The sequence below is a fragment of the Rhynchophorus ferrugineus genome, unplaced genomic scaffold, assembly GCF_030347505.1.
Source record: "Rhynchophorus ferrugineus isolate W39M unplaced genomic scaffold, kcgeb_rfMv2 rfM5, whole genome shotgun sequence".
Lineage (NCBI taxonomy): Eukaryota > Metazoa > Arthropoda > Insecta > Coleoptera > Curculionidae > Rhynchophorus > Rhynchophorus ferrugineus.
The window spans coordinates 19,611,893-19,635,291 of NW_027472584.1; the positions used below are offsets into that span (position 1 = coordinate 19,611,893).

The 23,399-nt window shown below is 30.8% G+C and overlaps 1 protein-coding gene across 3 annotated transcripts in view; it reads left to right on the forward strand.

The window, feature by feature from the left end:
• The window catches only part of Sema-1a (semaphorin-1a), a 135,998-nt gene that overhangs the window by 44,394 nt on the left and 68,205 nt on the right, over window positions 1–23,399 (forward strand). For 2 of the 3 annotated variants that reach the window (XM_076405539.1, XM_076405534.1), the window contains exon 1: window positions 20,198–20,502. The exons of the other annotated variant lie outside the window; for it this stretch is intronic. The gene's annotated coding sequence lies outside the window, so the exon portion shown is untranslated. Of the gene's footprint in view, window positions 1–20,197; window positions 20,503–23,399 lie in introns of those variants that run through there. 3 annotated transcript variants of the gene reach the window in all.

A 23,399-nucleotide genomic window follows, 5' to 3' on the forward strand; every position in this document is an offset into this window, starting at 1 on the left:
GCTAAATATCTTGAAACGAATCTCGATGCAAAACTTCGCTGGAAGGAACATCTAAAGAAGAAAAGAAAAGAACTGGAATTGAAATATAGGAAAATGTACTGGCTAATTGGAAGAAAATCACAATTATCAGTGCATAATAAATTGCTATTTTATGAGCAAATATTGAAACCTATATGGACATACGGAGTTCAATTATGGGGATATTCTGCAATGACTAACATAAATGAAATACAAATTTTTCAGAACAAAGTCCTGAGAGGTGTTATGGGGTGCACCCAAATGCTATAGGACTGATTACCTACATCGGGACCTTCAGATACCCACAGTCAGACAAGAAATCAAAGGGGGCATGAGGAAAGACTCCATTCTCATATGAATATTGAAATATTGCAACTATTGGATACCACCAGAACAGGACACAGACTCAAACGAATCAAACCATCTGATCTTGTGTAGTGAGGTACATATATTAAAAAATTCAGCAGTGACATGTATAAACATTATTTCACCAGAGACTGAATTAGGGCCGATGGGTCCTCCTAGTTATATACCTATATTTAAGTTGTCATAAAGGCAAATTGTAGGTTAGACGGAAACGACTAGTAGCAATATATTAATTAAATAATAAAAAAAATAAAGGGAATATAAAAAATGGAAAAAAAATGTATTGTATGTATTAAATATACTCAGTTAAAAGTTCTTTGTCCAAATATATATTCATTCAAAAACCTATCAAACTGCCCTCGTATATGCTGGTAAAAACAATTTCGACTATAAATTTACACCCACTTTGTTAATAACGCGAAATCTACTGAATATTTTGCAGGCATCACAGAACGTTGTTTGCGATGAAACCAGAATTGGCGCGTCATAGAAAAAAAATTTCTAGTTGTTCGATTTGCTTCCGGTCAAACTAGATCGAGCTGACCGATCAGCTATTATGGTCCCCATAATAAGAGTTAAGCGTACTACTTACTATACGGTACTGTTAGTTCTCCATGTTACATTTTCAGTCCACTACGACTGAATGGGTTTTATCACTCACACATGTTTACAGTCGTATCAGTTGGCGTTACGTTGATTGCTGTTTCGATACCATTTAAATGCTTGTTTCAATATTTTTAATAGTAAAAAAAAAACAACTCTCTTTATCAAGGAAGCATGTTGTCTTTTTGTTTCTCTAAAGCCGATTGTAAATTGTCGAAAAAATTTTCCGGTTTATAAACATACAATTTATTAGTTGTTCTAACCTCATCTTTCATGTTTGGTCGAGTTTTGTGCATCCTGTATTTGTAAATAATATTCTCTGCTTTTTTGTACATAAAATCCTTTTTTGATCAAAACACATTAATTGCAATCAATACTCAATGAGCCGGCTTGTTTCGCGCAATGATAAAGGCGACAGGACGGTCCACCTACTGTTGTGATAGTCGCGGGTTTGAATCCTGCTGGGGTATGGTCGTAAATGTATGTTTGTGATTGTCCTAGGAAAGAGTGCAAAATTCGACAAGGAAAATGATCCCAGCCACGCCAGTAACCAGGCTGGGTAAGACTGGACGTCTGGGATGATTTCTAAGTTGGTCACTCGCCAGTCGGTAGGCTTAATGCCGAGGACCATGGTTCGGAGCCCACTTTACTGTAGGTTCAGTCCAGATAAACCCTCATTGGTAAAAAGTATACTCATTGACATTCAACAGCACATTTTTTGGACCAAGTGCAGTTCCAAGACCAAGTTATCAATTCAAAAATATATTTCAGCAAAAGACTTACATACTTACATAAACTAAAGGTTTCGTATCATGTTGTAAACTCTCTGATATCCTTAAGATGCAAGTTCTAAAGCAATTTAACATGAAAATTTTGTCTTTATCCTACAAGTAAAAGATTTTGCTATTTTTTCATATATTTTAAAAAAAATAGCAGTAGCATTTTCAAGTTTTTTACTGCCGTTTCCGTTCAAATAATCGCAGGTTAATGAAAACTACAGATGTTATATAGAATATTGCGTTGAATCGAATGGTATTAATATACAATTTACAACTGTTACCATTTTTGAATTATATAATGAAAAGTGTATTTTTAAAAAATGAGTGGTTTACTGTTTATGTCCCATATTGTTAAAATTATATATTCTAGAGCAATTTAACATGGATATTCGTATATTTCACACCTAAATAGTATAGCAAGTAGAATTTTGAAGGTTTTTATCTTTTTCCGAGAAGTCAAACCTTTTGGAACTTTTTCCAGTCGTGAAAATTTACCATTTTTTTATCATTTTCAGTTTTTTCAGGATCGAATAGAATATATTTATTAAGATTAGATTTCTAAAGATAAAGATTTTTAAGATAGATTTTTAAATTATACACAGAAAAATATATTTTCAAAAAATGAAAGGATTTCTTTTTATGTTACTCATCTCAAACAAATATTTATTTTAAAGCAATTCAACATGGATTTTAGTTTTTTTCACCTCGAAATACATGTTGAAACAAACATGTTGAAAGTTTTTTCGTTATCCTAGAGGTACAACATTTTGGTTCTTTTTTCGTACACTTAGTCAACATTAATGATTTATCTCCATGGTGTAAAAATTCCAGAATAGTTATCAAGCCAGTGTTTGGCTTTAACAGTATGTTCTTCATCAAAAATCAATGTTTAATCAACACACAAAATTATTTTTATCCATTATTTCGAAAGCAACAATAGTTGATTCACTAAAACGAACATAATTTGTAAACTAATAATTTTTTAACACATCGTTTGAAGATTAGAGCTCTCTAAGATATTGTCTGTTAACAATGACGTCTATATGTCGGAATGAACACTTGTCGAGAAATTATGAAATTAGTTTTTTTTTAATCTGAGTTTGTGTAATAATTCGAAATATATAAAACGCAAAGCTATATATCTTAATTATGCCGATATCTATATCTACTTCTTCCCTTTCTCGTTTCTATGCAACATTAATTACTTAAGAACGAAATTACGCAATACCAACCGCATTACTTCATCCATTATATGTTATAAAATATGCTCGTATTATATATTAGAATGAAAATATCGGGTTTCTTGTATCGAGACCCGTATTAAATTTGAGGAATTGCATAGGGTTTCAATAACCGAAATAATAAATAACCCACGGTTACCGAGAAACGATTCGAAACAAAAATAACCAGACCGAGAACAATCAGAGCACGACAATCGTACTGGAGCCAACGATGATATCCCTGAACGTTGAAAGTAAGGCGAACTTGTATGACAGTTAAGGTTTAGAGGTCCAATCAAAAGTTGGCTGGTGAATTTATCGTAAAGGTTTCTGTATGGGCGAGGATATGGGTGAGAAAACAGGTAGAAAGGCTATACTTGGATGGTAGATGCGTGGTCAACGTGTAATATTGTATGATGCCGTAATGTTCGGACGCCTTTTTATGGCTTCTTTGCATAATGTTTATTTAATTGTTACGTTTTTATTATTGTTTCAATCAAAACTTTGACAATTATTGTTTATTTTTATTTATTGTTCGTCTGGTCTGTCGAAATGTGTGGCTGTGGATGCGAATGTTTGTCAGAACACTCACTACTATTTTGTGGAAGGAATTTGTACGAGAACTAAAAACTCTGATTGAAGAAATACTTGAATGCAATGAATCGCGTAGGGACTGCTTATGAGATGGGAATCCCAACCTGAGCGCGGCGTTTTACGGGATCAGCTGCCATCGAAGTTGTAGCAAGACGTCGTTCGTCTTGAGGCTTTCCGATTTGTTTGAGGGTACCTATAAGTGTGGTGCCTTACGTGTCTCGTTTTGTGATGCAAGGGTGTTCATGTGTTGATGTTATGCATGATAGGCTTCTGTGGTTTTCGTCCATCGCCTTAGTCTCGTGGGATAACGTCGACCACGTGATGTTGATGGGTTCCGTTCCTCGTGCTATCCTTCCATGCACGTGTCAAGCACCTATCGAGAGGCTTATGTTGAGCTGGTTTACCTGTTAGGCACTTTGATCACGTCGGGGTCACCAATTGTAGGAATGTTAGTCGTTTCAGTCGGAATGTGTGTATTGGTATTTTTGTGGAAGCAATTCGTACGGGAACTGAAAACACTGGCTGAATAAAAACTTCTTTATTTCGTTATTGAATGATACATGTGGTCGACGGGAGAATTGACAGGATATTAGGTTAGGTAAAGGAAGTACGGTAGCGCTATGTAAGTGGTACTGTTACAAGGGGATAGAGAAAAGAAAAGAGATCGAAACATCTTCGTGGTGGTCCACCATCAATCCACCGGCGTTGCCAACCTTTGAACTTGCTGTAGGTGAATGCGTGGTGGCCTAAAGGGTTGTAGCGGTCGCTACATATTATTGTTTATTATGCTCAGTACAGTCGTAATTTTCAAATTAATTTATTACCTTATTAATTTATTACTATATTATTTATACTAAAAATTAATTTTAAAGAATTTGCAACAGATGGTTACATTTCTAACATCACTTTATGTTGAGTTTTACATTTTTGCCTCAATTTGAACAAAAAGGTGACTAAAAGTCATCGAATGCTGTTGAATCATGTGAATACTGGTTTTGACGTTTTAAAATTGGTGATTTTGACACCGATAACAAACAGCGTTCTGGACAGACGAAAAAATTTAAGGGATTACTCGGTGAAACCATCAATGAGGATCACTATCTCCTACAATTAATGAATTTGAGCCGGATACTGCGCGAAAAATGGCCGGGATACGATCAAAAACACAATGTTATTCTTCGGCATGGCCACGTACGACCACATGTTGCAAAACCGGTGGAAACATACTTGGAAACATTAAAATTGGAAGTGCTACCTCACCCGCCGTATCCTCCAGACCTTGCTCCTTCTGATTACTATGCCTTCCGACATGTAAGTCGTAATATGTCTGAGCAGCACTTCAGTTCTTATGAAGATACCAAAAAAATGTGTCGATTTGTGGATGACCTCAAAAAAACTTTTATTTCCCATGTTTATTTTCCCATAATACGAACACTTCTGGACACATTTCTGAATACAAATCGATCTAGAAGCTGAAGAACTAGTGACTTTTCAGTTTAAAACTATAGGTTTTCTCTAGTTGCCACTATAAGGATGCATTTCGAGGACCTTTCGAAAAATTCAATAAATTTTTATACAATTTTTCAATTTAATTTTTTTCCTTATTTAATTTTTTCTTTCTAAATGTTAGAAATATGAATAACAGATGCAGATTTGTCAGAACGATATGACTCTTGCCTCTGGTAATAAACTATGATGCTATAATGCTTTTTATGACTTCTTTGCATCATTAGATTTAATTGTTTCCTTTATTAACTTTGGTGGGAATCATTTTATTTACGGTTTTTCGTGATGAATTCGTTCATTAAAGACGAACTTTTTTAATTTTCTTGCCATTTAAAAAATGATTATTTCAGAAATTAGTCGATATATTCGCAATTCAAGAGTCTTATTTTATTTTTATCGTAAAAACAATCACGGCTTGATACTTAACCTTGTCTATTGTCTAGAGACAAAGGCTTTTTTTAAACTGTTGTAATTAGATAATGTCAATTACATCAATCGTTGGAATATCAGGAGAAATCAAAAAGTTTGTTTTGTATTGGGACCGTGTCAAAATAAGTGTGATATTTCTAGTATTCAATGGTGCTGTAATTTAATATCAACCGGCGGTTAGGTATAAACATAACCTCATTATGATAGCGAAATATTTAGGAAATGTATGAAACCGTAAAAGCAAAATAATTGTTACTTGCATGTTACGCAAAAACATTTATTCAACCATTAAAATATTAATTATATTAGCATTTTTGTTTTTTTTTTAATAGTTTCAACCTGTTATTTTCACTTTACGCTTTATTAGTTTTGTAGATCAAGAAAACGAACACATATTCGGAAATATTACGAAAGAAAATGCGGAAACAATCGTCAAGGAATTAAGGAAATTTATTTTTATGTTGGCCATTAGTAATTTTGCAGTTACATTTATTACTTTTTAAGTATTTAAATTTCACGGTAATGCGGAATCGTCTCATTCATCACAAAATCCAATTTGTTTTATACTAACAAGTGGGACAAAAGTCCCGCTACCATTTTGATTGCGTGCCTTCTTGGTTATATGACGTTTAATTCAGTTTCGCTTTAACTATTGTGTTGTGTGACTCAATGGAACGATTATTTTCAATAAATATTGTCACTATTTCTGCTCGTTCTTGTGGCGTATATTTATCCATAATAAAATTTAAACACTACACATCACAATGGTTAAAGCGAAACTGAGCTAAACGTCACATAACCAAGATGGCGCGCAATCAAAACGGTAGCGGGACTTTTGTCCCACTTGTTAGTATAAAACAAATTGGATTTTGTGATGAATGAGACGTGGATTTTCATTTCTCTCATTTCGAAATACCTATATTTTCTCATATATTCCATATATATTTGTTATTTTTTGGCATTTTCAAGTTTTTTACTGCCAATCTTGTTAAAATAATCGCGGGTTTCTGAAAGTTGCAAGGGTCATAAAGGATTTTATGCTGAATAGAATGGTAGTATAATAGTTTTTATGCAAACTTTAATTCTTAAGTTATGCATCAAAAATTGTATTTTTTGGAAAAAAGAGTGCAGTTCTGTTTATGTCCCACATTTTAAAAGCTATACATTTTAAAGCGTTTTAATACAGATTTTCGTTTCTTTCACCCCAAAATACATATATATTGGAAATATTATCTTTACCCAAGAAATAAGATTGACACATTTTCCATACGTATAATCGTGAAAATTGCGATTTTTTACCATTTTCAGATTTTTTATTAGAGATAATTTCAAATTAATGAAGTTACAGCGATTATAAACAATTTTGTATTAAGTCACTACCATATGGTTACCGATTTATTGATTTTAGTCCCTTAGATTTGCCTTAAGTCCAAAGCTCCAGGCGAAACTTTAAAATGATGTTAGGACAACATGGTATGCGTCCGATGATATGAATATTATCGGAAAATAATTGATATTGTTAAATATATTCTCAACATATAATAATCTTTTTAAAACTTGTGGCTAGTTTTGAATGTTAGAAGTTATAAAGAGTCTGTACAAATTGAAGCTTTAATTCCAAACATTTTAATTCCAAGAAAAGGTTTTTAACAAATACATTTCACAGTAGCTTGAGACACAAGATGAATATTTAACTGAAATTGATTTGGAAGTAAATTGATTCCACAATTCCTCATTTCATTCAAGAAGTTTTTTTTTGGACGATAGCTGAAAAGATATAAAGGTTATTCGAAAAGAGGGTTATGGTTTCATCATGAACTATCCAAGTAATGTATTTTACTTTCGTTAGGGATCATATTTACCCTTTTACTTTTAATTCTTGTTTCCTTCGTTGCTGTTTCTTCTATCACTACCTGTGTATATTTTTTTTCATATAACATAATTTGATTTCACTGCATTCTCCCTACTGCATTTGTCATATCTGCAAAACATTTAATATTCATTATCTCTTTATACATTCTAACCAATTGCTCATGTATATTCTAAACAATTACACACATATCGCTGCACATATATCTTTCATACTCTACAATAGGATTTTCTACGACTGTTCTATGTAATTATATACTCACCTTTAGTTGTCTGCACTCTGATCACCCCATCTTAGTAATTGTCAGCTTTCTGAGTCACTATTCAAGTCAATAACTAAACTTTTAATTTCTAATCTAACACTTGTATCTAGAACCATTTATCTACCATTATCAATTCCTTCTTTCTGTGTCTGATGGAATTCATCTAAACCGAAGGTGTTATTGTAGACGTTGTAGTAATTCTTTTCCATATCCCATATTAATTCGAATGGATTGAATATGCAGTGATAGGGAGGAATACGCAATACTCTGTAACCATCACCTTTAGTTCTTTTCACTCTCGTCATCCTATCTTGGTATTATCATCAATGATTCATAATCCTACATCCAGAAAGCAACAGCAACTATTAACAAATAGATTTCACAGTAGCTTGAGACACAAGATGAATATCTAACTAAAATTGATTTGGAGGTAAATTAATTCCACAATTTCTAATTTCATTCAAGAAGATTTTTTGACGATAGCTGAAAAGCTGTAAAGGTTATTCGAGAAGACGGTTATGGTTTTATCATGAAGAAAATCTTATTATAAAAAGCAAATTGCTAATGCCTTAGCTTAGCATCAATCTGAAATTAAAGATATTTTAATAGCTACAATAATAATTAACATTGTTAAATAATCTTTGATAAAATTGATTTTATTTAGATTTGATTGGTTGTTTTAACTCGTCCCTTATAAGATATAAGTTTATATAAATTACTACTCCATATTCATGTATGTTCATTCGTTAAGATGTTGTTTGGATGTAAGCTTCTAATTCCTCAATTTTCCACATTTTCTGTTGTCTAGGGCGACCTTTATATATATGATATAGTTAATATCGAAAACATCACTATCAAAAATCAAACATTTTTATTAGTAGAGTACATTCACTGTGAGTTGGCAGCTTAATCCATCAGCTCTCATTTACATTTTTCTTGGAATTAAGTACTTTTATCAAGTACCTTGACATTGAAATAATTATGCATTCCCTGTTCATGTTTCCAGTATTTCTCCTGAACTATTCTCGATTTTAATTCCAACGTATGATCGATAGGCGTTTCAGGAAAAAATAAATATGCGAAAAAAAATCAAGCTGTTGATATAAAAAGGTTTATTATAGCTTAAGGAAAATACCGAATGTATAAATTTGCTCAAACTGTAGAGCTTAGTAATTTATTGAGGAAGTTTGAGCCCACGCGTCGGTCGCTACCCCACCATAAGAAACGCTGTGGCTGGAAAAACTAAATAGAAAACACCAATTACATTGCCCCGCCTTTATTTAAATCAAGCTTCCTTTTCTACAATATTTTTCCGGTTGCCGCTTTTTTATTCAGTCGTTGCGTATAGTGGATGGCGGAACGACACGCACATTGCTACATCAGCTGGACGTTTTGATAGAAATAGCACTTCTTTGCCGTAGAAATAGTGGGGAAATGCTAATAAGGCCGGGAAGTGTGATAAACATGCTAATTTATCCGGTTTGGCTTTGATAACATCCATATAGAGAATAAGTCATTCGATAAAATAAGAATCTTGGAAATTAATAATTTTCTTTATTTGAAGCAAATAACTAATTATCGAATTAATCAATAATAGTTTGTACTTTTGTTTTTCATGCGTTTTGTCTATTAAGTAAGACAGTGTACCTACGTTAAAATTTTTGACGTCTCATTGTTGCCGCCTCAACTTTGATTCTTATTTTATTTTAGCTTTCACGTATTAATAACTATTTCACGTATTAATACACTAAATTTGAATGTAAATAAATTAATGAAACAAATATAGTGTTATTAAATTTAATTTATTTTTATCATTATAGTATATCTAGCTGTTATATTATCTACAGTTAATTATGCAGCTACGATAGTTTTTTGGTTGGAGTTGTTTTATTATATTTACGTTATACTCTTTTCCACTCCACCTATGGGATAGAGTTCTAGGGGCGTTTTTTATGTAGTGGTATCTCGAGGAGGCTCAACCCAGATATTAAAAAGTTTTATGTTTAAATAATGTATTTTACTTTCGTTAGGGATCATATTTACCCTTTTACTTTTAGTTCTTGTTTCCTTCGTTGCTGTTTCTTCTATCACTACCGGTGTATTTTTTTTTCATATAACATAATTTGATTTCACTGCATTTTCCCTACTGCATTTGTCATATCTGCAAAAGAGTTAATATTAATTATCTCTTTATACACTCTAACCAAATGCTCATGTATATTCTAAACAATTACACACATATCTCTGCACACAAATCTTTCATACTCTACAATAGGATTTTCTACGACTCTACTATATAATTATATATCCAACAATTGTTCTAGATTCTACTATTTATCAATTCCTTCTTCTGTGTCTGATAAAGTTCATCCAAACAGAAGGTGTTATTGTGGACGTTGTAGTAATTCTTTGCCATACCCCATATTAATTCGAATGGATTGAATATGCAGTGATAGGGAGGAATACGAATTATTTTGTAACCCTCACCTTCAGTTCTTTCCACTCTCGTCATCCTATCTTCGTATTATCAGCAATTAATCATAATCCCACATCCAGAAAGATTCATTTACTCACTGTCACATTCTGAGCCACTATTCAAGTCAATAATTAAGCTATTAATTTCCAATCTAACACTAGTTTACAATTCCACCATTTGTCAATCAAACCGAATGGTGTTATTGTAGATAGTGTATTGCTTTCCACATATTCAAACAGTTCTTGTTCGTATATATTTCTTGGCCTGCATTTTACTGCAGTAATTCTTTACCACATTCCATAACAATTTGATTTAATTGAATATGCAGTAATAGGTGGAAGACGTTACACTTTGTGGCCATATTATTCAGCCATCTGATCTACTGTGTATCTTTTTCTATAAAAGTTAATTACATAAAATGGAATTAAACATTTCATGCACTTTAACATAGTATAATAATCTGTGCCTGTAGACAGATTTTTGTTTTATATATAAATTGTAACAGATTAAAAAGCATTCCTGTTCAATTCAAAGAAAAATGTTGCTGTTGTAAACTGGGGAAGTGAATTATTTCGATATAGTTCATAAAGTACTTTTTGACACTAGTTTGATTTTAATTGGTAACATTGGTTAATTAGGTTTACTATAGAGTATTAACCATAAAAATGTACTATGGGAGGTCTTAAATGGCCTTGTACATATAACAACCCTTGTATTATCTAAAAATACTCGGCGGACATCTGCACTTCACCATGTATTCAATAATTAAACCAAAACCACATCAATAACAATGTTGTACTTCATTTATGTTCCCCCGTTCATAATTAATTTTACTTTGGTTAACAGTGGACTATATATCTTACCGGTTTTTTTAATTAAAAAAAAAACAATATTTCTGTACGTATATGTGTATATTTTGTAATGAAAAATCCATTAGTATTACGAAAGGCCCATTAATCTACACTGTTACATATTTGTGGCGTAGAGTACTTGAGGTACAGGTAGGTTCGTAGCCATTTTATAACCGTAACGTATAAAATAATACTTAAAAAATAAAACGAAATGTGTCCTTTGTATAGTATTATATGAAAATATCCGGTCAAGAGCCAAGAACCGTATAATAATAATTCTAGTTGATTTTACGAGTTTTAAAAAACGTATTCATCTAGCACTGCATGTTTTTTTCTTCGTTTTTATTACACGCTTTATGTTAAGAAGACAAATATGTAGTGCAATTATTTTGTAAAGGATTTAGTTCACCTTAAATCTCAACATTTCGTGCTTAGAATATACTTATACATGTATCATTCCTCATATTGTACATACTAATTAATATATAAATTAATATATGTACTACACATTCTTTTAAGGTAGTTATTTTAAAATAACCATTTTTACGCCGTATCATTTTGGTATCGAAATAATTGAATGCTCTGTATGGTTGTATTTTGCTAATAGTTGTCGATTCTTCCAAATTTCTACTAGGCTGTTACTTCCTGTTGCTTTTCCACATATTTATTCACTTATCTTCATTTTCTGTAGTTTTTATAGTCTTTTTAAATCAAAGCTTTGGTTTCAATGTAATCAATCAATCAATAGATCAAGTAGTAGTTTTATTTTAATTTGGGAAATACATAATGATGGATCACTACTCGCCCTGCTTGTGTATTAATGCAACAGCCACAGAATAGTAGTAAGACATTAATTTATAAATTAAAATTGTACTAAGCATATCTGCAAGCATAATGCAAGATGTAATTAATTTTTAAAAAAATCTTTATTGAATGAATAACTGACAATTCTTTGAGAAACTGTTTTGTCATCACTCTGAGAAATTTTTTTTTAATTTAATTAATACGTTGTTACTAGTCGTTTCCGTCTAACCTACAATTTATCTTTATGCTAACTTAAATCTAAGTATATAACTAGGAGGACCCATCGGCCCTAACTCTGTCTCTGATGAAATACTGTTTATACATGTCTGAATGCTGAATTTTTCAATATATGCACCTCACTACATAACACTACACAAGATCAGATGGTTTGATTCTTTTGAGTCTGTGTCCTGTTCTGGTTGTATCCAAAAGTTGCAATATTTCAATATTTGTATGAGAATTGAGCCTTTCCTCATGCCATGGGTTTAATAACAAGCACTCAACAATTGACCAGGTCCACAGAATAACAGATGTTATTGAAAAAGTCAAAAAGTATGCTCAGCTATATTCTTAGATGTAGCACAAGCCTTCGATAAGATTTGGCATGAAGGCCTTGTTCATAAACTACAGAAAATGCTACCAAAACAACACACCAAACTATTAAAATCATACATTACAACCAGAATGTTTAGAGTCAAGTAAGAAGAAGCTTACTCTACAATAAAAGAAGCTAAAGCAGGTGTACCACAAGGAAGTGTACTGGGACCAATGCTTTATCTACTTTACACTTGTGATATACCACAAATGGAAAATATCACGATGGCTACATTTGCTGATGACACTGCAATTATAGCTGTGGGAGACAATAGTGAAGAAGCCTTACGAAAATTACAACAGGCAAGTGACAATATAAATAATTGGACACAAGCTTGGAAAATAAGAATTAATGAAAGTAAATCTGTACATGTGCAGTTCACCTATAAACAGACCGTACAAGCACCAATAACATTAAATAACACTATCATTCCATATAGCAACAACGCTAAATATCTCGGAATGAATCTCGATGCAAAACTTCGTTGGAAGGAACATATAAAGAAGGAAAGAAAAGAACTGGAATTGAAATATAGGAAAATGTACTGGCTAATTGGAAGACAATTATCAGTACATAATAAATTGCTATTATATAAGCAAATATTGAAACCTATATGGACATATGGAGTTCAATTATGGGGATGTTCTGCAAAGAGTAAAATAAACAAAATACAAATTTTTCAGAACAAAGTCCTGAGAGGTATTGTGGGTCCACCCAAATACTATAGGACTGATTACCTACATCAGTCAGTCAAGAAATCAAGAGAATTGCAAGAGAAATAATATAAAACGAGTTGTTTTTCATTTATTGAATACAATAATAGTGTGAAGTTTTGGAGGTAAATCCATAGTTTATATATTTTCATCACGTTATCTAAGTTTATTTGTCATTTGATGATATCTGATATATGAACTTGAATATGTCCATAAACTTTTGTGCTACTAAGCTACACTGTGTTGTATTAGTGACGTATTAACGTTATTTAGATCCATTTAAAATCATTCATAATAAATTATTGTTTCTGTTAGTTAATGAAAAATATAATTTCGATTTTTTAGTGTAAAATAGAACTGAGTTTCTGATCGAATCACTATGTTATGTTCAAATACAGAAAGTGCTTACCTACCAAGTACTATCAGTTAGTTACCTTATAATAATGATATGTGTTTCTATTCTATTTAGTTTTCTTAGTCACCTGTCTGCTCTTTACTTATCTGGTGATTTATTACTGTATATAGTGATATAATAAATATTACCAAAATGATATCAAATGCCGAAATGCAAACGGAACTTGTGCATCATTGTTATTTAGTCAATTATAAAGCCTATTTGGACTTATAGGGTTGCACTGAAATATCAAACTGACGACTAATCTAACGCTGCTAAAACAAAGTTCTTCGATTAATTATCAATACTTCTCGATACATGACCACGAAATCAAATAGATCTACGAATGTATCCTAGATTTCGTCTTAAAACATAAGATTACTAAATCACAGCAACGTGGAACCAATACAGCAGCAGGACAACGCGCAGGAAATCAGAAGATTGAAGCGAACCAATGCGAACCAATTACGTACTCGCCTTGCTTGTTTATTATTGCAAGTATACAAGAACAATAGTAAATTAATAAATTAATATGTAAATTAAAATTACAAGAACAAGCATTAGAAGTAAAAGGTAATTAATGTGCTGAACCAGAATCACTTTATTGTGGCCAAAGAATATTTTAATTTTAAATTTGTTAACATTGTTATTGATTAAAGGGACTTCCATTCCGTTTGATGGATACGTGACAGAGCAAAATCGAGAGTGGGTTTGAACTCGACGTTCAAAATATTCATCAGCCCACTAAAAACCTTTCTAGTTGAGGTTATTCGGTGTTTACTAAATGGATGTACCGACAGAGAAAGGGTACAAGCGTTTTAGGGCCCCCGTATGATCTAATTTAACTCACAAAAAAAATGGCCCGTGGGCTGTAAGATCGGTATACTACGTTACACGTATGTGAATGAAAAAATACACACCCATTGTTTAGGTATAGTATAATGAGGAGAAAACCCAACTGAGTAACAACGGTATGATTTGTTTACATTATACACAAGCCACGAAAGTACCACATATACATATCGTTATTTTATATAAGCTACAGGTGTTCTAATCAATAGGTATAGTTACGACATAAAAAATATCTATAAGAATTTAAATGCTTTATAATGAGTCAAGCTCGATATTTTTTTTTGTTATTCCACTTCGTAATATCTACAATTAATTGTGTGGTTGGTCAACTGCAATTACATAAGATTTCTTCCATAGAAAAGGAATAATTTTTAATGAAATATTATCAGTACTTATTACCACATAAATCAATATCTATAAATATAACACAATGTAATTGTCAAGTGAGATTATTTATCCAACAAATTAGCAGCTTCCGTAATAATAGTTTCATAATCTAAGTCATTAATTCATTGTTTAACAGACAATTACTAACATGGTTTAAAAATAATTTCAATTTTATTACATATGAAAACTATCAACAACCATATACTATTGTGATTAAAAGATCATAAAACTTAACATTACATAAAATTTAAATGTCGGAAGTATTTCAAACTCAGATACAGTATGTTCAGTGGAAAAGTAACCTTCTAAATGAAAATTGGCTTTCTTTTCAGTTTTTCTCTTTGCAGTTTTGTCGATTTTCTTAATTGACATATAGTGTCTGGATCCATCTACTTACAGGATTATTGATATTAACTGGAATAAATGGAAACTATATTTCTGTAATTGAGGTATTCATTGAGGTAGTTCCTCAATCTCGAAGATAGTCTTTGGTCTTATTATGTAATTAGTAGAGGAAAATCTATTCTACCGTGATATAATTTTAGTATCGGGTTATGATAGAAAATAACTTTGGCTTACTTTAATTTGGTTTCGTCCAAGCTAGTAGTTTAATTGGTGGGGGTTCTTGTGGAGACTATTATAGTGGAGATAAGGAACTTATTGTAGTAAAAAAGTAGCTCGTTATGGAGCCTCCATTGCCCTATCAAAGTGTGGGAGGTGATATACATAAAGTATATTTAACACCTTGGACCAAATTGAATTTTTTATGTCTTTATTAGGTTTATAGGACCTTAATTGCAACCTGTATCAAATTTTGAATATATTACGTCAGTGACAAAGGTGCATTTTAGTATTATAAAAGAATCAGCAAATCTACATCATCTAACATCTACTGTAACGTCAAAATCAAAGATTTAATGCTTCAATTTGTATCAAAATTAAAAACCACTGTATAATAATTAGGGCCCTTGCAAAATATCTTGAACTTGCATTGAATTGCCTGCTTGAATTTCGAACAATTAGCAGATTTTAACCAAGAACTTTGGCATTATAGACATTTCTTCTTTATGGCACAAATGATGCTCAATTTGTCAACAAAAGGTAACATTTTAAGGTCTTTGAAATTAAAAATGATAACTATAAAATCATTATTAAGCATGACACTACGAAATGAGACCCAAAGTAATTCATTTGATCCAGAAAGTGTCCACCTATCACTAATAGTGAGCTGATATCGAAAATCATGGTAATATTGACAGTTTTCTTTGATTACCAGCAACTTTTTCGAAAGCTAGTATAATCGTTGATATACATACATTGTTTTCTAGAGGAATTGGTATTAAGGGAGTGAGTGATAAAATTAACAATAAGTGACAAAATTAACTATTTTGGCTTAACTAGACCACTTTTTGTTATGATTAATTTTTTTAAGTATAAACAAGTTTTATTTTGTCGACCCTTAAGGTATTAAATTGTTGTCCCTTCTAGTTATCACATCTTTAGATCTAGGTCGCACAGTTTGACGAAGTAGGATACCTCTTTTTTTGTGAAGATTCCTAAGGAATGAGTCAACTTTTTGTCTAGCCTCAAAAGATACGTGTGCACACAATTAGATTACTCACAATAAATCCTTGATTTTACAAAAAAAAATCTCAAAATTCAGTCATAGTCTTAGAAATATAGCACTTTCAGCGAAAGTAAAATGAATATAAAAAATTCTACGTATACATTTACTCAACAATTAAATTTTTTAAAAGCTTAAATGGTTGGATGAACTTCGAGATTTTTTTGGTGAACAAACAACATAAAAATATCATTTTTAGTCCCGGAAAAATTGCATAATTTTTTCGTCAATATTGACTCAGATATACATACGGAATCTCCATGTTAAAGCTTAAGATAAATATCAAATAGATAGTCGAAGATAAGTCCTATTTAATTCTTATCCTGACGTTCAGGAAGTTGCCTTATCTTTAGGCAATTTTAGATAGTATTAACCAATTTCCTTATTGCTTGTAAATTTTACTATTTATTTCGTTTTAGAACGATCAGTGTTTTACAAATTGAAACACGCTCTAAATGACCATTAGTAATAGGAAAACGACATTTAAGATTAACAGTAATAACAGCGTTACTTTTATTTTATTTTCAATTGTATCACATAGAGGAAAATAATGTATCCTTAAATTATTGTTTTTTTTTACTGAAAACTTTTTGTTTTTAAAATGACTTTTGAATCATAAATATTCGCCATGCTTCACCACTATTTTTTTCATTCCTTTTGACAGTTTCAACATCACTCTTCCATTGGTTGCTAGGCAAAAGAAGAAGGGTTTCCTGTTACGTATTTTAACTTGTGAAGAAAAGTGGATTTACTATGATTCTAATCTCCGAAGCCGAAGCGGAATATTAATGACCATAAAATCTTGTTGTGCTTATCATGGAATCAGAAAAGTTTAGTATATTAAAAACTGCTAAAACCAAATGAAGATGTTACTGCAGATTTCTATCGATGTCAGTTGAACAAATTGAATAATATATTATTGCAAAAAAGGCCAGTAATAGCGAGTAACTATAAATATAATATATAACTTTTTATAAAAATGATCAAAATACAAACAAGTACTTAATAATATTATTTAAGTAATCATGACAATTTTTGATTATCTTTGTTATATTAATCGAATAATGGTAAGGAATCATGTCTGACGAATATGACCGCCCATTATATTTCAATTTTTACAAAACGAAATTTGTCACGTTTTGTTGTATTTCTGCCTGTACAACGACAGTTTTTGTTCAATTTTTCTCACGTTTTTATAGCAAAGCTTTGACCATCGTTACTATAATTAAAACTAAAAGATAATAAAAAAAATAATTTCTTATATATCAAACACTGTTTTTAATGTTTTTATGAGAGATTTCTATTTTCTATATTGTACAAAATAATTGTTTTGTCATAAAATAAAGGATATGATTGATATATATTATACCGAGAAAAAAATTATCAGAATCCATACACGAGCTTTCTATATGGTCAAAAACTTTTTATTTGCTAATTCCAAAAGTAATAAAGTCATTGATGTACTTCCTTTCAACTACTTATCTTAATAATTGAGTGTGCTCTTCCTATTCCAAATAATCTCGACTATTATTCCTTATTGTCTTTTGTTTCCTTAAAACGCATATTTTATATTTCTATTTATTCTTTTATATTTATTTTTGTTTATTAATTGTACTAGTATTTTTATTTTATTTATTATTATTTATTTTATCACTTTTAACAATATTGTTATAATTTTTATTTTTACATTGTCTGAAATGTTTGTATCATGATCTGTTTGTTGTTGTTGCATTAAGCCTACCGACTGGCGAGTGACCAACTTTACACAAATTTCACAAATTTTAAATAATCACAAACATACATTTTAGGACCATGCCCCAGCAGGATTCGAACCCGCGGCTATCGCAACAGTAGGAGGACTGCGCCACCAAGCCGGCTTGGTCTTCTTTTAAAAATTCGTGCCATTTTAAATAACTGTAAATCGTTGAACACGTGTCAGATCTTTTTAGCCATGTTTTCATTATTACCATAAAATAAAGAGACTTAGAATACAATGGCAATCTCATATGTGTAAAGTTGTGTTTTGTGCCTCTTAACCACCTGAGAGCGCCCCAAGCGGGAATATATATTGCAGTAGGAAATTAAAAGAATAAGATTTTAATAATATATTTTAATTATATTTTTACTATATTTATTATTTTTATTACTATTTAATCTGATAACTGTTTTTAAACAGTATTCCAAAAATATACTTATGAATACAAAATTTAAATTTACTGAAAAAAAAAGCATAAGAATTACAAATTTGAGTTTTAAATACCAAGCCTCCTTTTCTTTTTTATATTTTGTTTTATGTCCCATTATTTTTCAATTTTCACAAAACGAATTTTTTCACGTAAAATCATTTTGTTGTATTTCTGCTTGTTTAACGACAATTTTTTATAATGGAGTACGCCTATTGTACAAAAACCAAAAGCCTTGACCGTGATTGATATATCCCAGATTTAAAGATAACTAAAAAAACAATTTCTAATAAATGAAATACTGGTTTTAATGTTTTGATGAGATGATTTCTAAATATTGTACAAAATAATTATTTTGTCGTAAAATAAAGTATATGATCATTACTATTTATAATGTTTCCATTATCATATTTAATATTGGCTTTAAAATGATCACTTGTCAGTGAAAAATAACAATAAGAAATCCAAAAATAACGCCTGCTATTATCATAAATAAAGTTTAACTGGTAATTTTTAGAATTAATTGAATACAGTCAGCCGAAAGACTAGCAGCAATCCCGTTTTTATTTTATAAGCAAATTAAAAAGTTGTTTATGACATTTAAACGAGGAAAATTTTCAAACATAAACATCAGCGATTAATTGCTTATTTCCTTTTGGTCATCAGCGCAATGTTAGAATATAATTTTGGATTTTCTATGGTTCTGTTAGTTCTGGATTTTCCACGTTTTCCACTTAACGTGATGATTTATACTGCTAGTACTTCTCGTACTTTCTTTGCCGAGATAAACGTAATTTGCCAACGGCAGTCGTAAAGTTTGAGATTAATTTCCATATTTACATTTTAACGCTTTCTATTATGAGTATGAAAATGGTTTTTAACGTTTTAAATGTGAAACATCATAAATTTCTTCAAAATTGAATCGCTTACTTGCCAAAAAGTTATAATAGTTTAAGAAATGTCAGAAATATATTAGATGTTGCATAGTTTGATGAAAATACGAAGTACCAATGTAAATAACTATTTACAACAACCTAACCTAACTGCTAAATCTGACTTTTCTTTACAAGTCATCTTTTTGCTTGACAATGCTCTTGCCGCACCCAGCTTACTCACCAAACATAGCTCATTCTGATTCACGTAACTTCTTCAAATCAGCATAGTTATTTCGACACAGTGTCGCCATGTTTCCAGAAAGATAGGTAAATAGTTATAGAAACTGGAAAATATTTTGATTCATATAAGTTGGCCCAAGAATTAAAATATTAAGGAAAAAAACTACGTACGTATTCCAAAAGTAATAGAATCATTGATAAATTTTATTTGAACTACTGTTAAATATTAAATTAAATTTCATTGTTTATTGGTCAATTATTCTTAGTTTTATACCTTCGGCCCTCTAATGGCTGAGACGTACAATGAGACATGGTTACAGGTGTGCCCATTTCTGGTTCATTTACAAAAAAACCAATAATAGTTAGAAAGACAATAATTATTTCTAAAAAAAGATGATTCGACAAAATTACAATAAAAAAAATGTTTTATATTTTTCACGTGCATTTTTGGAAATCGTGAAAGGTACGTGAATATTAGCGAGGTTTGAGCGTTAGCGTCAACCCTCCTCTAGTAGAACGGTTGTATCTACTGGGCCAGCGGGAGTGGAACCCCTACCGTCGGCATTGTGAGCTTGACGTCGTAGCGTTGGTGGCAATCGCCGGCAGTTCTCGTACGTGAAGATTGTACTGTCTGTCTGTCCAACGATGGATACTGTGAAACACGCGTTTAAAACTCGTACAAAATACCGAAAGCTGTGACGCGCCATTGTGGTAGTTGTATTTTTTTATTGTTGTGGAAACTTTGATGCTCAGTGTTTATTCCATATCAGGATTGATTTTTTAAACTGTTGTCGTGATGATAAGTGCGGTTTTCATTTAAGTTTATCAGTTGTCCAGTGCTGAATTAGACTCTCATATACTGTAAGTTATAAAACAATATAGTTTTTATTTTCTTAATATCTTACTCTTATATTATTGAACTTTACGTTTATATCTCAATATTATTGTTTTACAAGTTTTTATACTAGTTTCAGTTTGATTACGACTTTAAAAGTAAGCTGAAAACCTTTTTTTATGTTTCGAGTTAGATATATAAACTAATATTGTAAAATAATTTTATGTTTTAGTTTTATTTTTTGAATTCATTGCTGCTATATAATTTAGCTTTATTTTATTCTAATATTATATTATATTTACGGTAGGAACTTTATAAAGAAATGTTGATGATTTCCAACAAACTTTTTACATTTCAACTTTAGTTTTAATAAAACATTTCTTAATTAGGTCTTAATTTCTTTTTAAAATAAATTAATAAATATATATCTAAAATATGGTGGTTGTGGTTTTGGTTTAATAAAAGAATTGTTAGATATTAAAAAGTATGTGAGATATGTGTGGAATATAGTATGATTTGACCAACATATCGTCATAATTTATATCTAAGTGTATTGCAGGTATCGGATAGTCCAGAAATATATTTATTTAAAAGAATCAGGATTATGATTTCGTGCTGAATATTTAGTTCCATTTGCTCTCTTTCTGGGTCACCCTGTATATAAATATGATGATTAATACAAGTACTAGTATAAATTAAAAAATGTCAATGAGAAAACTAGACGATTTAGAAATCTCCAGTCGATAAATTATAATTATATTTGTAAAGCTGAAATAAAATGATTTACATATTTCCTGTATCTACATAATATTAATCGTTTGTTTCCGTTTTATAATCAGTCCGCAATTAGGATTTTCTACCATTTTAGTATACCGGTTTTCCAGATTTATATTCCCGGTACATTAACATAAAACCACATTTAGTTATAAAATCATTTTAGAAAAGCTGACCATATATTATTGTTATAATAATAATTTATAGGTTATTAGATCACATAATTACGCATATATATATATATATATAGTTAGTTTACTTATTTTAACTTCATCAGTATTCTCACTGTGTATATGTATATCTCCCACTACCAATTGCACATAGTCTGTTTATTTTTGGCTAAGCAAAATGAATTGTTGTGGACACCATTGTTGAAAAAATGGCAGGACATTTACATACTGCGTATTGTTATTGTTGTTTGGCTTTTTTGGAATGGTTACAATAACATTTATGTCATGTCTGGTCAAGAAAAATTAGAACACGATTTCCTGATGTATCGTCCAAACTCAGTGTCCCGTTAAATATTAACACTGATAACTCTTTTCACGTCATATTCTCTCGCTGGTATCGAATGCTGTTTACACAGAGACAAACCTGAAGAGTTAGCGAGTTAAATCTAACGGTATTAATCTATCGTCGTGTACATTAGCACAGATGTTTCCAATGTGTCAAAGAAAACTGTTTGAATATTGAAAAATTATTATCGGATATATTTTCGCGGTTAAAAATAATTTTAAACAATTTTAGAGGTCCGAATGATGCTTCGCGTTTTGTGTTTTGTCTGATAGTTTCTTTTTAATGATTTTATATGCGTAGGCAGTGACGCATTTTCATAGTAAGTCTAAAAATATACTATAATACATGTTCTATTTTTGCATACGTGATTTTTTTTTTTTCGGTCTCTTGATGTCACGAAAAACGTGTTACAGTGTTAAATCCATTCCCACAATTTTCAGTGTTAGGCACGACTGCTACAGTAACCGATTTACAAAGAACATCCTAATCATCGTTAGTCATTGTCGGATTAACTCCATATTGTTTGAATTAACCGGACAATTCACGAAACTCTGATCGATATGTCGTAGATGGATCACATTTGTTTAATTGAACTTGATGGTGACAAAATAAAAGCATTGATTTAGCTCAATCATTTTTTTACGGGTGATTAGCTTCAGTCTTAAATAGTGTTCATAGTATAAGCCTTAAATAATTATTATAAAATATGTATATAAAATAATGTTTGTTAATACCATATATTTTATATAAAACCATATATTTTTTATTTTATTTTCTATTTAATTGATTATTTAATTTAAAGAAAAGCACTTCGTGATGAAGACTGAGAGTGTGGGAAGAATTGAAACTCGCTAATAACATAAAGTAATTTAATTAAAAACTTTTTACTTTTTAAGTATTGAAAATAAAATAAACAAAATAAAATTGATGTCTAATGTGGTATATTATTAACGTATTTTATTTGCTTTAGATTTTGTTCATACCCATTTATGTACCCTAAAGTAGCATATATATGTACTTTGAATGCTCCAAATTCGGTATCTCTTCCTGATCTTTCTTATCAAATGTACATGCTTAAAACTCATATTTTTCACGTATTTTTCGGAATGTTTGAAATCAATGTTTACAATATATAGAACAAATTAACAAGTAAGTCAAAACATAACCGTAGAATTCGCAAATAATAAACATAACCAGTTGTAGAGTATCGAAATGTGCATGCGCAGAGTGAATCTGTCATTTATTACATATACTACAAATTAGAATGACATGAGAAGCTAATATAATAGGAAGAAGAAGGCCAAGATAAAGTTGGGGTAATACCATGTAGGGATGCAGAAAGTATATCTTTTCTGATATCAAAATATCGATATAAAATTGGTGTCTTAATTTTAAAAGCTTGGTGAATTTTATTACTTAATGTCCATCAAAAAATATCACTACTTCATATAATGTGAGAAATCGAGAATAAATGATAAAAAATCTGAAGTAAATCGAATACCCTGTTATTTCTATATCGATATGCCAACAGTATCTAACTTGTGGTAATGGATTTTATGAAAACTATTATTTCGTCACTAGATAAGTGAAAAATGACCCTAAACTATTTTTTATGAAATAAACTGACGGTAAA